Raw genomic sequence first — 16,633 nt, forward strand, 5'->3', positions numbered from 1 at the left:
ACAGCAGGGCCTGCAGGCGCCGAGGAAGCATCGCGGCTATGGGGGTCAGGCTGTGTCCCCAGCACGGGGCACCCCTCTCTGGGAGGAAACAGGGAGCAGGAGTGGGGGCGTCAAGGCCGGTGTAGGCCGAGGGAGCGGCTCCAATCCCAGTCACCAGGGCGGCTCCTGCTTCCACTCTTACCCCGGCTCCCCAGGCGTCTCTTTCCCTCTGCTGCCCAGAAGCCGGGGCTCCCGGGCCGCTGCTATCCCCCGCCACCAGCCCGGGGCAGCTCCCCCACCCAGCTTGCCCTGGGTGCCCCTCAGGGAATGGGGGCCCGCGGTGTGGCGGGAGCCCCCGAGCGGGGCCCGGCGGGGCGCTGCGCGTGCCAGGCTGGCGCGGCCTGGGCTGCCCGCGGCGCGCTGACAGGTGGTGGCCCTCCGACTCCCAGCGCAGGCGAAGCCGCCGCTCCATGCAAATGCTCCATTGTCATTGCCGGGGCGCCAGCGGCTGGGCAGAGCTCCGCGTAGCGCCGACGAGCCCGGCGGTGGCGGTGGCGGGGCTTGGCGAGGAAACGGGCGGCTGCCTCGGCTCAGCCTCCACGCTCAGCCCCAGCGGGGGGCCCGGAGAGCGCGTTCACCCCCCCTCCCCAGGAGAACAAAAGAGCCTCGCGCGGCGGCCCGGCGGAGGAAGAGGACGCCGGTGCGTTGGCAAAGGTAAGCGCTTCCCACAGCTCGGGCGCCCGCTGGTCCGCGCTCCCCTTGTGCGCTGGCGGCTGGAGAGGACGACAGCCCGCAGAGCTGAGCCGCCCCGGTGCCCCTCTCCCTTCCCCAGCCTCTGCCAGCGGGGGAACGGTCGGAGCTGCCCTGGGCTGGGGCTTTATGCAAAGCGGCACCCCGGCGGGGAGAGAGGGACAAAGCCATAGGGACCCTGTGCCCCGAGGAGAGATCAGGGCTACAGGGGAATGTAGAGCTGCACTAATGGCTTCAAATACAAATAGTGATTGATTGGCTCCAACTATGCGGTATTGGAGAGGAGTATGTGGCAAGCAGGGACATGCAGTGCTCCCTAGCTGAGTATCTCCATCCATCTCAGGATGGTCCTGCCAAGACTGACAGTGTGAATACAGACACACCAAGAGGCACGTTCAGGAACTTTTAGAAGGAAGGGTGTCTCTCGCTCTTCTTATAATTGAGATGTTGAGATTAGCCTGCCAGGGTCACTCGCTCTCCGAGCACAGGTGAGCCAAGGTAGCCTTTGTGATCGCCTCATGAATTTTTAAGTCCCCAAGAAACCCATTCCAAACCTGGCAGTAAAGAAGCAAATTCATGGGAAGTGGAGATGCAGGTGTGCATAATTGAGAGTTATTTTTAAAGGTAAGACGAAGATTATTTAAATAATGTCAGTGGTGTTGCTTTTAAATTATAGTTCAGAAGGAGGTGAAGTGGTTGAGAATTACGCTGCTTGTTTGAGTTAGGTTGTAAAACAAAAAGATGGTTACATTTTATGTATTCTATATTCTGTGCTGTCTTAATAGGTCTTCAGCGCATTTCTTGCCCATTGGTTGATTTAGTTTCACAAGAAATCCTGGTTGTAATGGCTTACCCATTTATTTATTTCACTGGTTTTAATAACTTTTGTGATTGGGTTTTTTTTTCTTCAGTGTTACTTTTTCCAGTTCTATCTGAAATGTATTTATTTTTAATGCAATTACAATGGAAAAATACATATTCTTTCAGTTTGTGTTTATGTTGTGATTATTTTTTGTTTGTTTACTTGATTTATCGTTCTTTTTAATTTGTTGTTAGTACGTACGAAAATAGGAGTTGATATGCTAGAGCAGGCCATTGGCCCATTTAGTCCAGTGTTCTATTTCCTGCAGTACCTATGCTTAATGTTTGAAAAGAAGCTGAAACCTACTCACTGTGCGTCTAGTCAATAATGCAATGTGATATTGAAGTATTGGAGGTGTAGCTCCTGTAACTTTTTGATCAAGCTAAATCGGTTTATAGCATTTTTGTGGTACATTTTTTCATTTGTTTTACTGCTGTGCATCATATTCATTAACATGTGGTTTGAGTCTATTTGTTTTTCTAAAGCTACCTTTTTTCAATTCAGTGCCATATAGGAGATGTGAGTTTAGGAGGGGCTTGGGGATTTAACATTCCTGTGTTATGGAGAAGATACTTCGGGGTGTATTTGTATTAATAAGAGATGTAGTTTAGTTCTGTGTGCAACAGGTACCTTCAGAACCATGAAGCATTAGTTACCATGATAGCAGAGATGGTTGCCTTCTTGATGTGAAGGCTGAGACATGATAAATCAGCCTAGATAGGCAACGAGACACTAAAATTCTTGTAATTAATTGCAACTACTGAAGGGAGAAGTTGCTTTGTGTGGTGTACACCATCTGCTGCAATGTAAAATATTTCAAGAGGCCACCCGCACTGAAGAGAAATCCCTTTGCTATATTCGTGTTTTCTCTTAACTAGAGCTGTCATAATTCTTTGTTTCATTTTTCAAAATTTTACTAACATGCAAGAAAAGCAGTAATACAGAATTGAGGTGTGAATTTTAGAGAATGTTGTCACTTTACTGCTGTCATTCAGTCAAGGTTAGTGTAGAGGGATTTGCATATCAAATTAGAATTGCACTTTTATGTCATGTTTTACATTCATAATGAAATAAGACATGCACTGTGCTGATTTGACACACTCTAATTTATTTTTTTCTCCACTGTCATCTCCAGATATGGTAGCTAAATTGTAAATAAGTGACTAGTTCATAATAAATCATCTAGATTGTAAACTCCTTTGGGTAGAGACCAAGCCTTCCCTTTGGTTTTTTTCTATAGCACCAAGTATACCGTCTGCACTAAACAAGCCATTCATAGCAATTACCTGCCTTTTTCCCTTGTCATCTTATCTATTTTAATGTGCCTATTATAGGAATATCCAAGCACATCTATTTCTTTTTTTATTCCCATCTATTTCTTTTTTAGATTCTGGTGAGCCATTCTAACAGAATCCTTTTTGTTTCTATCTTGCTTAGACTTAGGCCTGAATTGAAATACTGAATCCATTCACCCTTAGGCTCTTTTGCCTCCCAAAGAACACACTGAGGGAGTTTGAATCCACTACAGTTACAGAAATTGTAGCTTAGACTTTTGTCTTTAGTGGGCTTAACTAGCAGACTAAATCCACCTCCCCTTGAATTTTGATGAAATTTGTAGCTTAGGCCCATCTCTGACTTTCTGTACCTGATTATCAGACCACAGTCAGCAGTATCTGACCTCTTCTTTCTGTCTACACAGCAAAAACTCTCATCCAATTTTTGTATTTTCTTGCAATGATCACTGCAACCTCTTTCTCACTGGGTGCTCTGACACCAATGTTTGTGCTCCCTTCCCGCTCTAACCGTCCTTAATCAATACAAAACTCAGCTACTAAGATCATCTACCTAACCAGTTGATCTGATCATGTGCAGGTCAACTTTGAATCTTTCTGCTGCTTCCCCCTCACCACCACATCAGGTATCTACAAAGCTTATCTGACTATTTCTTTTCATGTTGCTCCTCATACCTGCCGTATCTCCATTGATGCCAGTGTGTTTCCCAGTTTTTTTCTCTCTCAACCACCTTTGCATGTTCTTTCATCCCACCACCCCTTATACATGGAACACCCTTCCCTACCCATTCAGCATTCAAATCCCTGATCAAGAGTCCTACTTCTCTACCAGGCAGCCTGTAATAAGTTAGCCAACAAATAATTGCCAGATATACTTAGAAGTATGTAACACTGCAAAGTAAATGTTTGCAGGATTAGTGCTTAAATCAGTAAAGAGATATTGGAATAAGTATGACAATGAAATTAATATAGATTTAACAAAATGAAGTATATTGTAAGCAAATATTTATTTAACTAAATTATCAAATAACACCTTATATTACAAAAGCAAGAGAATATTAATCTAATTTATTTGTCGTTGTTCATGATGTTTCCTTTTTTGTATATTGCTCAGTTTAGACAAATATAATTTTAGTGAGTTTCATAGTTACTTTCAGTGATGGGGGGTGAGGCACTGCAGGGGAATAAGTTAAAACAGTTTATTATAAAAGCATAAGTGAATTAAACATTATGAAAATATTTCTATTGGTCTTATAAAGATTGTTTTTACAAAAGAATAATCTTTTGACCAAATTGAAGTTGACAGTATCCCTTTAGCTCTGCTCCCTATACACATGTGCAAAGATAGGGTTTGATTTTCTGTTCCGTTACATCAATTTTATGGTGGTAAAACTCCCCTGACTTTCATTTACTCACAGGCTTTAAGTATATGATCACATACTATTTCTCATATTATGCAATAATATGATATAAACTATTTTTGTTACTGCTTTAGATAGAAGAAGAATAAATAAGAGGGCATGTGGTAAAAGTATACATAATGAATGGTATGGAGAGGGAGATCAGGAACTCCTTATTCCTCGTATATCATAATACAATATGCCTATAACAGCAATTACTGGTGTCCATGGATACTGACTATACCCTTTTGTAACCCAGACCCATGTCAGACACTGGAACAAGGAAATAGAGATCTATTCCTTTCCAGTACTTCTGTATGCCACACCTTTTATTTTAAGTAAAATGAATCTCTTACAACAATGGAGCAACTGAAGTAACCTGAATCTCTTAGTCCGCAAGAGAGCTGGAGGAGGTGACTGGAGTGCTTTAACTTTCCTAGAAGCAAGTAGTGTTAAAGATAAATGGGAGAAAGCTAAATCCTTCACCATACTGCATATGGCAGGCTGCAAGGCACTGAATGATTTACAGTGCATTTCAGTGGGAGAATGGGGAGTGCAAACTGTTAGGTGAAGTCACTCAAGAATACTTTGATTCAGGCAAGAATGTTGCTTGCGAAAGCCACATTTTCTTTAGAAGTAACCAACAGGCCAATGAAAAGGACCTTAATTTAAACAGGAGTAAATGCCAGATGAAGCTGAATGCAAATAGTTATGTAAAACTCATATTCAGTTACCTTGGGAGTTAGAAAGGTAGAGGCAATTGTACAAAAGGAAAATCCCTCAACCAATGAGGGCTTACAGAGATTCATTGGCACGTTAAAATAGCTAGGCAAATTCATGACTGATTTGTCACAATTAATTGCTCCTCCCCTTGCCCCCGAATGCTTCTTGAGGACAACACAGAATGGCCTGAGATGAGACATGAGAAAAGTTTCTGGAAATTTTAAAACAACAAACAAACAAAATCATAGATGCACCAGCACAGAAATATTTTACGATTTAACAGTGACTCTAAAATCTCAGTTGCACAAGCTTAAATGCACTGGGGGCTTTCCTTCTGTGAGATGGTCACCCAGTGCTTCCAAAGCATTGACTAAACATAACACATTGGAAAAAAAATTCTGGCAATTGATTTTTGATTGAGCGGTTTCTAGTCAGAAATTGGCTGAGAAAGAAATAGACCATATACCACTGGAATAAATATTACAAAAAAGATTCCGATTATTGCAGAAGAAGCATAAGTACTTGTTAAATGTGAAAGATAGGTCTGTTAAGGAGCTTCTTGCAATAGGCATGCTTTCAAGAGTGCCTATAAATAGTGAAAACAGGAGTTTCAGGAAGAGAGGAATCTGAAGTAAATAACACTCAAGTATTATCCATTGCTGAAACTAAATTTTAGAAGCTCAAATGAGAGAAACAAAATGATGGAGAGCTCAAGAGAATAATCCTACATGGATGTTCAAAAGAAAAAGTAAAAACTTGGCATTATGTACAAAGAGAATCATGTCATAATAACACATGGCATGATTAGGAATTCTAAGCATAATCCACAGTACCCATGTCTGTATTGAAAAGTATAGAACAGAGCCCAAGATTATCTATTCTGGCCAGGAATAAGGGCGGCCATGGGGGCCACGGGGAGGCATTCATGTGTGAAATATTCAGTCAGTACAGGAATCTGCAAAAAGACCACTGAAATGGCATGAAATTCATTGTTCGTCTTTTTTGTCCAGTGTTTCCTGGTTTCGTTTCAGTTTCTCATATAAGAATGTTTACCAATATCAGGGAGTGCCTCTCTCCTGGGGGACTTAAGAAGAGAGCTGCAGACTCATTCCATTGTCCCCACCCTTGGTACCATGGAAGCTTCTGTTTTGGAGCTCCTTGGAGTTTTAGAGAGATGGCTGAGAGCTGTGGGAGGAGGTAGAGCATCATCCTCCCCTACTAACCCTGAGAACTTTCATTAGGAACTCCTGTTAAGACCTCTCCCCAAGGATCTGTTACCATGGAGTTGGGACCAGACAACAGGGCATCATATAGAAGGCAGTCCTCTATAGGGGCTTCTTTGCATTCACGGTTCTCATCCTTCCCCACAGATTTCTGGAATCTCATAGGGTAGGAAGACCTCTTCCCATTAGAAGTCCTAAAACCTTCTCCCATTTGAGGTGGAACTCTGCACAAGTGAATATAGCTGAGGTGTTGTTGTTTTTTCCTGCTCCCTTTGTCCCCTTCCAGTCCAGTTTTTGGACTATTTTATTTATCTCCATTCTTAAATCAGAAGAAGCCTCTGAAATGAGAATTCCTTGTCCCTGCTTCCTCACAGTGAATTCTGAGCATGTGATTAGGAAAGGCTAGTTGAACCCCCTCCAGCTACAGCTCATTAACGGAGGAGAAACGTTTGAAAGAAACCGGATCACTGCAGGTCTGATATTTTCCCAGAGCTATTTGAAGTCTCAGTAACCTTTTTCTTATTCTGTGTTTTCAATATGCTGTTGGCATAAGCAGAATGTTTTGATGTCCCTGAAATCAGGCCGTAGAATCAAGTCTTTAATGGCATATGTATTGGCCTACTAAGATTTTCCCTCTGTTGTGGCTGAAAGGAGTCAGTGTGTTGGTGATATTTTTATTCATTCATTCATTCATTCATTCATAAATATTTATATTTTAATTCATTTATTTAAATAATTCCTTTGGGTCCTGGGACAATTTTTTAGACAGTGTGTAGGTCACAACCCAAACAAATCAAATATTGGAATCGAACATTCCTCTAAAGCTTTTTTCACAACTATAATAATGAGTCATCCAATGGAATTTAAGGAAATAAAATTTAAAAGATATTTAAAAATATTTGTTTACACAGAGCATACTTTCCCACTGAAACTTATGGACATGTATGCAGGATAAAACATTTTATTTTATTTCAGTGAATATAAACCATCTTGTTTCAGACCATAGGCAAATCACTACCTGACTGAGGGTAGGAAGAAACTTCCCTTATGGAGAAGTTCCCTATGTTATACCAATAGAATAAAAATCAGCAGGATCTTATTAAGAGGGATAAGGCAAAGATGCCACATTTATTGTAAATATACTGATAAAGCAAAAGATAAAAGTAAACAAAGTTGTTTGACTACTTATTTCTTATACACACACACACACACACACACACACACACACACACACACACACACACACACACATATATATATATATATATATAGAGAGAGAGAGATTCATTTACACAATCATTCATTCAAGTTCTGTATAGGTGTTATAGTTACCAGCCTAGAAGTTGCTCATGCCAAGTTACTGGCCAGGTATCTTGGTCATGAGGATGGAGCCGAGTCCGTGTCAGGTGCACCTGATGCTCCTGGAGGCTGGCAGCAGAACCAGAGACTCAAAGTCATCAGTCTTTAGAGTCCATTCTTATAGGAATTAACTCCTATGTTAGTCTATGGGAACTGTTTCATCCTGCTGTTGCTGACTCAATCAGCAGATGGCACATTCCTGTCCAAAGTGGCACATTCCTAGTGGCGCCACACTATCCAAAGTTTGTGTTTCTCATCCTTCCAGGTGATGGGGTGGATCCCAGTTTACCCTCAGGGGGTTGTCTGGTGGTCCTACTCGACACATTCTTCGGCCGCTGGATACTCCTTTTCTAGGCTGGCACCTCCCTAACCATTCATGTATATTAAGCATTCATCAGCATACATTCCATATCTTAACCGTATTTTAATTTACTGTCTCCACCACTTTCAGGGTGTGTGCTAATTCATTTGAGACTCCCGGCCCTTTAATCACAGAGGGTGGAGGTCTGTCCTAGGAGCCACTGAATGAAGTGAAAGTCACTTAACGGCTTATAGTGTTTGTTTGCATTGTATCAATTACTTCAAGAACAAAGTCAGTTAACTTGTTTGTAAGGCCTGGTCCCCACTAAGCCCCCACTTCGGACTAAGGTACGCAAATTCAGCTACGTTAATAACGTAGCTGAATTCGAAGTACCTTAGTCCGAACTTACCGCGGTTCCAGACGCGGCAGGAAGGCTCCCCTGTCGATGCCGCGTACTCCTCTCGGCGAGCTGGAGTACCGGCGTCGACGGGGAGCACTTCCGGGATCGATCCCAGAACATCGATTGCCTGCCGCCGGACCCTCTGGTAAGTGAAGACGTACCCTGAGTTTTACATAGGAGTAAAGTATCTTTCACAGGATAGATATAATCAATGGTTTCTACAGACAGTAGCTTACAAGTTTTAACAGAAGACCCAAAAGATTTTTGTACTTGGTGAAACTGTTGGATTTTAAAGTGTGGGGGACAAATTATGAGGGGGTCACTATCACTTGGGGGAATCACTGTTAGTACCTTCTTTTATATCCCTATACCTAATTGTCCGTTATGGGATTTCTTGTATCTTCTGAAGAAGCATCTGATATTAATCACTGTCTGTATTCATCACTGCAATTCCAGAGTTCCGCTACATGCAGCACAAATTAAAAATATTGGATAATTAAACAAGCCATAATGTATATTTAATTTTAATTTAGACTAAAGTGGAGAGGTGTTTCAGTAAAAAAACGGATTTGGGCAGAAAACAAAATCCTACTTGCTTATAAATATAGCTTGTGAAGTCTTTTTTAATCTTTTGCAATGAAAGGCACTGTATTAATATTGTTCCCTCTTTGTCCAGCGGTTAGCCTATATTCAGAGCCTTGCAGTTTGTGCCTGTCCGGAGGAGAAATTAATGATAGAATCAGGTATTTCTTGGGTGCAGTCCTGTTTCTTTACTAAGAATGTACACAAAGTCCTGTTTGTCTGAATACAGTAGGAATAAAAAATAGGAGATACTTTCCATGTTCAAAATTCTATGCTTCATTCTAGCCAGTACTCTGACTAACAGAAGCTCTCTCTTGGCTTCCTCCCAAGGCCACGCTAATCATGCTTTTCTCACTGTGTCCTGCTTTCAGGCTTCTCCCTTGGCTTTTGTGCTTCTCACACACAATCCCTGTGTTTTCAATCTGCCCCAAGGGAAAGCTCTTCTGTCCACATAGCTCTGCTTCTGATCAGCCTTGCACATGGCAGAGTCCCTTCAGTGGTATCTTTTTTTGTTTCAGCTATCTTCTTCCATTAAGGAGTTTAGCTGCTTAATTTAGATCAATGTCTTGCCAACTGGTAGCCACCGATGTCCAAGCCTAAAAAACCCATCGCAGCTCTGCCATCATCCTGATGTACTCCAAAGTGATGACTCCCTGTATGACCCATCCCAGATATTGAATTGAATTATACAATCTTAACTATTTATGTAGTATCTGTCTGTCAGGATATCTCACATCATTAGCCTAAATCTGATTTACTCCCATCCAAATCTTCTCGGAGTTTTTTTTCTCCCTGCCTAATTTCCTTTCACCCAACTGGGAGGGACTGCTTTCAACAGGCCTCTGACAAGTGTCTGTTGTTTCTGTGGAGTTGCTGGCTGAGATAGCCTCTGCCCATTTTTGTTCTGATGATGAATTCATTACTGTCACAACTCACCCACACTCTACTTGCACAAGTATAGCCTCTGTTTCTGGGGGAAGCCACATTGAAGTCCTGTCCCCTGATACTTCCGTAGATAGTCCTAATGGATAACTTTGGGTTTATTCCTGGAACTGAGCTGTATCCTATATTCTACTTCATTTATTTGTGTCAGCACTGTATAGGTCTCCTACTCTTCTTTCTTATAAGATTGTGGAATCAGAATATATAAAACTAATTCAACCCATCCTAATGTTCAGAACAGACTTGGCCGGACATAAGAAAAGAAATCAACATGCTCTGCACCATGGAAATGAAGATGTTGAAGTGGTCAAATAGTTGGACACTCCAGGATAGGAAATGAAATGAGGTTCTGAGGGACCTAATGCAGGTTTCCCCAATCGAAGACAAGTTTGAGGGGGACAAGGCTACATTGATATGGACATGTCCAGTGGAAACCTGAGAGTTATATTGGTAGGATGGCCCTTGGTATGATCATGGATGGAAGATGCCCCAAGTAGGAGGCCAAAGACTCAATATATGGACTGGATATCAGTGGACCTTAGAGAGACTAATTTGCACAACAACCAGGTGTAAAATCCTGAGTTTGGAAGAAGGCTATAAAAGTCACCAAACCTGACTAGGGAAGTGGAAAGAAAGAAGAGGGGGAGACCTCAAAGCAGATCTTTACTACTCCTATTTTTCCTTTGCTGGAAAGTACCACAGCATGTAACTGTTGTTATGGTTCCTGATCCTAAAGGTAAGACAACATGCTCACTGTAAACCAATTGCCAACAAAACATTCATCTAACCTGGGCTACATCCTTAACATATTTGTTGTTTAACTGCCCAGATCTAAACAAAAATTGTAGGGTTGAGCTGTATACAGTAGAACTTCAGAGTTATGGACACCTCGGGAATGGAGGTTGTTTGTAACTCAGAACAGAACATTATGGTTGTTCTTTCAAAAGTTTGCAACTGAACATTGACTTAATACAGGTTTGAAACTTTGCCATGCAGAAGAAAAGAGCTGCTTTTAATTGACTTAATTTAAATGAAACAAGCAAAGAAACAGTTTCCTTATCTTGACAAATATTTTTTTAACACACTCTCTCTTTTTTGGGTAGTTTACATTTAAGACAATGCTGTACTGTACTGTACTTGTTTGGTCTCTGCTGCTGCCTAATTGTATACTTCTAGTTCCAAAGGGGGTGTGTGGGGTTCACCAGTCAGTTTGTAACTCTGAGGTTCTACTGTACCTCCAAGCTTTGCCCCTTCAGCTTGGTGTCCTTTCCCCTTTCTCCCCCCCATCCAAACTGGGTGAAGGACTTTCACTGCGCTCTTGAGATGCTCTGTCCTGGCCAACTTTATATTTATAACATTCCTTTTATTGTGGCCAGTTTTGGGTTTTTTCTTTTTTTACTAGCACTAACCTTTAACAAAACCGCTTCCCTTAGTTTTTGCATTATTGCCAATTTCTCTTGTTTTACAAAACCAGTGAACACTTTTTCTAATAATTCAAAACAGTCATGAACCAGATCAGAATCCCCAGTTCCAACATACATACTAGGCTCAGAGCTGTACTTACATGGTGATCAGCTTCCATCTTCCCCAGTAGCTGTTTTCTATTCCGGTGCACTGCTGCAAGGAAAGATTCAAATTCCATAGTCTCTCTGAGGGCCTCTGTTCGCTGAACGTGATCTGAAAGTCCAAGTCCAGCTGTATAAATTGCTTCATTGCCAATTTATCATGGAGGTCTTCATTGCTATCTGGATATACAAGGTCATTTGCCAGTTCAGTTGGAATCTCTCTTCCCTCCCCCAGCTCCCAGCTCTCAGCTGTGCCCTGGCCAGCTCAGATTGATGGCTAGCTCCAAAATGCTATCAAGGGCGCGTACCAGGTCTGGATAACACAGTCCCTTTTTCTGGGGTAAGTTCTGCAGCACCATCAGAACTGGTCCACTCAAGCTGGATGCTAGAAACTTGTCTTTCTGCTCATCTTCCCCACCATTTCATTTGGGCTATGGTATTGAACTGAGCCAAATAAATCTCCCAGGGAGTTTTTCCCTCAAAAATACTAGACTTTTGCATTGTTTGAACTGCGACAGCCTAGCCTCTCCCCTATGTGAGTTATAGACACGGTAGAAAACTGTCCTATGTATTCAGTCATATCCAAGTCCTGTGGCTGTCCTAATTCCATATCCACTGTAGTCTTTGTCCCTTAACTTTTCTTCTGTAGCTGACTTTTTTTTTTCTTCATGGTCCGTAAGTCCTTGCTGCAGCTCATCTCTGTTAACAAGTTCCAAGTTGGCCAAAGCTTTCATGGCTGCCCCTATTTTGTGGGAAACATTCTGGTCCATGTCAGTCAGATTGTTGTTCACCTCATTGTCTCATAAGTCCAGAATTGGCTTTCCAGTCTTTCTGGATGCTTTGTAGCTGCTACCCCAACAAAGATTTTTATCTCCAACAAGAAGTCTCCAGGACTTGTTTTAGGCCTTGTTTAAATTTCTTTTGCCAGTCTTTGATTTCTGGAAGCGTCTCTATTATTTGTTCCAGCTTGATTCAACTGGAATATCAGGTCACAGTTTGTCTGTGGAAACTCTATCCCATTACTAAACACCAGCCTTATCCCTTTTGGCCCAAGCAGTTAGCCAAAATTTGGGGTCTTGAGAGCTCTTTCCATTAAGAGGAGAAATTGATGTTATGTCTTGTATGTCTTAGGTACAATACTGTTTGTTTACAAAGAATGTACACAAAGTCCTGTTTCCCTGAATACAGTAGGAACAAACAGGATCCTTGCTCACAATTCCCAACTTATTTCTAGCTAGCACTCTGCCAAAAAGAATCTCTCTCTGCTTCTTCACAGGGCTGTTCTTCTCGTCCCCTGCTTTGACAGACAGCCTCTATTTGTGATCAGCTCCCAAGGAAATCCACTCTGCCTCATAGCTCACCTTTTGATTGGCCTGGCATGTAGTTTGGTCCCTTAGGTGGTGTGTTCTATTGTTTCAGCTATCCATAAAGGAGCTTAATTGCCCCTGATATTTATCCTGAATGAAGGGATGCCCACTGGCTTCAATGAGATGCTTGCTTGCCTGCAAATTAAAGAGAAGCCTGGGGGTAGCCACCAGTACCTTTTCAGCATAACAGTATAAGCTATCACTATTGGTGTCCTGGAGCTGGAAGCTCTAGTCTACATCATAGATAAGCTGTTTTGGGGCCAGGCACTACCTTTGTCAAATCTGGGTCCTACTCTTCTTGCACTAGATCCACTGGACAACCGTTTCTCAGAACTCTTGTTACTGCTTGTGTTTGAACTGATTGAATTTTCTCTGGCTGCATTAAGAGCTGGAACAATATGATTTTTAGGACTGCTATGTATCTGGCTGAGGGAGCATTCCTTGGCAGAGGCAATGCAGGAGACAGCTATAAGATTACCTCTGAAGGATCCCTTTAAAGTCCTGGAGTAGGTGGCATGGCAGGGGCAGGGCTGGGGTCTGGTAGGGTATGTCAAGGGTGGAGCTGCAGTCTGTAGTGCTGCAGTCTATAGGGCAGTTAAGAAAGGCTGCCCTAAGTTACTCTGGTCCTGTGAGTCGTCTAAGTAAAACCGGGGGTCTCTCCAGCCCCCAGAGCAGCCCAGAATTGCAAAGGTGCTGTTCGGTGACAAATGCTCCTGTCAAGGTTCCCTCCCCATTCTGAACTTTAGGGTACAGATGTGAGGACCTGCATGAAAGACCCCTAAGCTTAATTACCAGTTTAGGTTAACAGTAAGCTGCCACCACCAAGCGTGTTCCAAATCTTAGGGGAGAGCCACTTGGAACTCTGCCTTTCCCCCAAATATTTCCCAAGTCTTTCCTGGGCAGATTTGAGACTAATTCCTCCCCCCCAGTCCTTACCCCCCTTTTCCTGGGTAGGCTTGAGAGTATACCCTCACCAATTAGTCCTGGTGAACACTGATCCAAAAACTTTAGATCTTAAAACAATGAAAAATCAATCAGGTTCTTAAAAGAAGAATTTTTAATGAAAGAAGAAGGTAAAAATCATCTCTGTAAAATCAGGATGGAAAATAACTTTACAGGGTAATCAGATTCAAAGAGCCCAGAGAAACCCCCTCTAGCCTTAGGTTCAAAATTACAGGAAACAGAGGTAAACCCTCTAGCAAAAGGAACATTTACAAGTTGAGAAATCAAAGATAAAACTAACACGCCTTGCCTGGCTGTTACTTACAAGTTTGAAATATGAGAGACTTGTGCAGAAAGATTTGGAGAACATGGGTTCATGTCCGGTCCCTCTTACTCCCAAGAGCGAACAACCCCCAAAACAAAGAGCACAAACAAAAGCCTTCCTCCTCCCCAAGCTTTGAAAGTATCTTGTTCCCTTATTGGTCCTTTGGGTCAGGTGTCAGCCAGGTTACCTGAGCTTCTTAACCCTTTACAGGTAAAAGGATTTTGGTGTCTCTGGCCAGGAGGGATTTTATAGTATTGTACACAGGAGGGTGTTACCCTTCCCTTTATAGTTATGACAGCTCCAATATAGGTTTAAACAGTTTCGTGTATCCTTTATTTTGTATGTTTTAAGACATACAAAAATAGATACGGCAAAAAAAGTAATTGATCAAGTTACGTCTTCTGAGGACAAGATGACTTTTTTTCAAATCTCTGGTCTCTGCTGTGTTCTTCTTCTGTTCTTCTCCACTTTCCTGTTGTCAATCATCTATTTTTTTATCCTCTGTTCTATAACTTTGTGGACTCAGTTACCTTATCAATGTACCTATGCCTTCTGAACCCCAGTCTAAAACATTTTTATGCATAAATCACAATAAGTAACCTAAACAATACATTTTTGTTCATCCTGCTAAAAATTACTTCTGTTGTCTATTCTTTGCTATCAATCCCACTGGCTCCATCCAGTAGGTTTTATCTTATTGGTGTGTTTTTGTGTCCTGGGGTGTTTGCTTGTAAGCTTGTATTGAGGTGGGCTGTGGGGGGACACCTGAAGTTAACAATTCCCTCAAGATCCTCTGTTTCACACTGCTATTTACACAGACTAAGGTTTTAGAAACTAAGACAGAGAAACTAGATTTCACACAATCTTGAAGCTATTTCTGCTAGTTCTGAAATGCCACTTCAGCAGAGAGACATACAAAAAGCAAAAACTCCTTTATATTCCGCCCCCACCTCTAGTTTATATACTTGACTAACACAAATCATTATACAGTTGCTTAAAGCAACTTTAGTGCCCATCTCTCTCTGAGCTGCCAGTTCTGTGTTGTGTCTCTTACAGTATGTCTGCATGGGGATAAAAGACCCACGGCACAGCTGTAGCTGGCCCAGGTCAGCTGACTCGGCTTGTGGGCTCAGGCTGTGGGACTGAAAAATTTCTGTGGCTGGCACCCAAACTCTGGGACCCTCCATCCTCACAGCATCCCAGAGATTGGGTTCCGGTCCGAGCCCAAAGATCTACATGGCACTTTTTCAACCCTGGTGCCCAAGACCAGTGAGCCCAAGTCAGCTGACCCAGGCCAGTGGTGGTTTTTTTTTATCCCCATGTAGACATACCCTCAGAGTCACAACATAGTCTATCACACCTATTATTTCCATTTTAAATGTATATATGTTAGTATCCTTTTGGTGACCGTTTCCTGGGTTGGTCTATAGCTTTGCAGCACATGACAAATTCTCATCCTTAGAAGATTTAAAAAAAAAAAAAGATATTGGTTGGAGTTGTATAACAAATGAATTTTGGAAAAACAGTACTTTTGAGCCTTTGTATTCAGCACAGATACTAGCAATTTGAAACCAATATTCTGAGTGACTTAATTTCTGTTGTTGCTAATTTTAGGGTTAATGAATACTGATACTCAATGATTATATTACAGTGCACATTTTTTGCACAGTCAGTATGAACAGTTCATTAGTAATGTTGTTCCCATCACTCTACTGATTTATGTTATCCTCAGTAGAAGATTTTATCTTCTGTAGGAGGTTTATGGTGTCTTTTAGGATCAGATTTTTGGGATTTCTGCAAAGGAAAGTCAAAGGAGCCCCCTCTATGCACCTGTGGAGGTAAAACTTACTCTGAATGAAGTATGGCTGTGCCTCTGTTGCACCTCTGCACTAGGCTAGTTGTGGTGGATGGGAAGAGATTTTGTTGTAGGAAGTACAATCTCTCCATGGGCTCCCACTGGAGCATGCTGTTTCCTGGGTGGGCCAGCAGCTGCAAGCTAGCCTTTTTAAAAGTAAGTAGCAGTGGGACAAATTTTTGAAAGAGACTTGTATCAAAATTACATTGTGATTTTTGATTTTTAGTAACAAGTTAGGTACTTAAGGATTTTTAAAACCTCTATTCCAAACTATTGAACCAATCAGCGTCTCCATTTAGGCACAAATCCACTCCAAAGGCCAAGTAACTCAGTTGAGTGCTGGGAAATATCTGCATGAGGGTGGGATAGGGGAAGGAATCCTCCCTCTTTCCATCAAGGCCCTGCAATAAGAGAAATAGACTGGTAGAATTTCTTTGGTGGTTTTTACAAAGGAGGAGCAACTGGAGCATCCTTACTGTAGAAGACACGACAGCCTGTTAGCAGGCTCATCCAGAGAAACCTGGAGCCCTTGTACATCATATTTGCTGCCCCTCTCTTTATTAGAATTTAGAAAAGTTCACACACCTATTCTCTAAGCTCTCAAATGCATGGGGATTTATGTGGGTAACATTTTCATGCCGGAGTGAGATGTGACCGCAGATGCTTTTGAAAGGAGATGAGGGCTCAGGGCTCAGTTGTCCCCTCTTCCTTCCCCCACTCCCATCCCCCAATCAGACCTGCCTGCTAGCCCTTCCAGGTGTGGTCC

The 16,633-nt window shown here is 42.2% G+C and overlaps 1 protein-coding gene across 2 annotated transcripts in view; it reads left to right on the forward strand.

The window, feature by feature from the left end:
- The first annotated feature begins 406 nt into the window (after positions 1-406).
- Positions 407-16,633, forward strand: part of PDE4B (phosphodiesterase 4B) — a 380,290-nt gene continuing 364,063 nt past the window's right edge. Inside the window, exon 1 of one of the 2 annotated variants that reach the window (XM_005300089.5) lies at positions 407-693. The gene's annotated coding sequence lies outside the window, so the exon portion shown is untranslated. Of the gene's footprint in view, positions 694-1,195; positions 1,354-16,633 lie in introns of those variants that run through there. The other variant, XM_005300088.5, reaches the window with a different exon arrangement.

This window comes from Chrysemys picta, chromosome 8 (assembly GCF_011386835.1).
Source record: "Chrysemys picta bellii isolate R12L10 chromosome 8, ASM1138683v2, whole genome shotgun sequence".
NCBI classification, from domain to species: Eukaryota; Metazoa; Chordata; order Testudines; family Emydidae; genus Chrysemys; species Chrysemys picta.